The sequence below is a fragment of the Nematolebias whitei genome, chromosome 19, assembly GCF_014905685.2.
Source record: "Nematolebias whitei isolate Nwh7 chromosome 19, NemWhi1, whole genome shotgun sequence".
In the NCBI taxonomy this organism is placed as follows: domain Eukaryota; kingdom Metazoa; phylum Chordata; class Actinopteri; order Cyprinodontiformes; family Rivulidae; genus Nematolebias; species Nematolebias whitei.
In genome coordinates this window covers 7,068,727-7,070,346 of record NC_056516.1, presented here as the reverse complement: position 1 = coordinate 7,070,346, position 1,620 = coordinate 7,068,727, and positions in this window count along the sequence as shown.

Below are 1,620 nucleotides of genomic sequence, written 5' to 3'. Positions count from 1 at the left end.
GTTAACATAAATATTTAAAGTTACAGTTTAAAAGGGATCCAAAAGTGTAAACTTGAAGAACCATGCCCCTTCTTCTGTAGGAGACCTCACCTATGCAACAAAAACCTCACCTGGAGAGATGGAGGTGGCCCAGACGTGTATGTTGGTGAAGATTCTCACTCATCCAATATGATTTGTTGTCTGTTAGCAAAATATCTACTGAACCACCACATTGATTTTAATGAAATGTTCAGGAAATAATCATTGGCTGTGCATCTACAACTGACTAACTTTTGGAGTCAACCCAGTTTAAGATGGCCACCCCAAGCAGCTGACCTTACAAAACACAAAAGTGGCACAATCCATTTTACAGACACAGTACTGAAGTAAAATGTGACAAGACCAAAAGGATGTTTCAGCTTTGCCTTTCACCGGCGGGCAATACACAAACAAAATAAAAATACATATGTTACACAAGTTCTGAGCTTTATTGTATTTCACACAAGTAGTTTCAAATGAATGAAGACACACACTGCTTGTTGTTGTCCAGTGTGTCAGGAGAACTTTATTTTGACTGTGATTACAAAGTTTACACGTTTATTCACAGGTAATCATGCCGTCCTGTGGTTTCTACAAAGATTAGCAACAATCCAACAAGCTGAGCGTGAAAGCAGAGTGATGCTGAACACCTGGTGATGATGTCAGCATGTTTTTCATTAACATTCAGTAAGTGTTTACAACAGGAAGGAATATAAATACAATGCTCGGACACGTTAACATTTCTGTGGACAACAAGAACTGCAGGTGGAACTGGGACAGACGGAGTGATACAAAAAAGGTTATGAACCTCAGAGTTTACAGTTTGCCTGTATTGTTTGGAGAGTCTAATATTTAAGCAGAATTTTCTTCATCACTGTAATTTTTTTTGCCACTCTCCCATAAAACTCAGACTGGTGATGAACTGAGGCAACAGTTGTTGTATGCTCGGTCTCTTCCATAAAACTCAGACTGATGAAAAACTGAGGCAACAGTTGTTGTATGCTCAGTCTCTCCCATAAAACTCAGACTGGTGATGAACTGAGGCAACAGTTGAACAGTTGTTGTTTGCTCAGTCTCTTCCATAAAACTCAGACTGGTGAAAAACTGAGGCAACAGTTGTTGTATCCTGACTCTCTCCTATAAATCTCAGACTGGTGATGAACTGAGGCAACAGTTGTTGTATGCTCACGTTCTCCCATAAAGCTCACACTGGTGAAAAACTGAGGCAACAGTTGTTGTATCCTGACTCTCTCCTATAAATCTCAGACAGGTGATGAACTGAGGCAACAGTTGTTGTATGCTCAGTCTCTTCCATAAAACTCAGACTGGTGAAAAACTGAGGCAACAGTTGTTGTATGCTCAGTCTCTCCTATAAATCTCAGACTGGTGATGAACTGAGGCAACAGTTGTTGTTTGCTCAGTCTCTTCCATAAAACTCAGACTGGTGAAAAACTGAGGCAACAGTTGTTGTATGCTCAGTCTCTCCTATAAACCTCAGACTGGTGATGAACTGAGGCAACAGTTGTTGTATCCTGACTCTCTCCTATAAATCTCCGACTGGTGATGAACTGAGGCAACAGTTGTATGCTCAGTCTCTCCCAT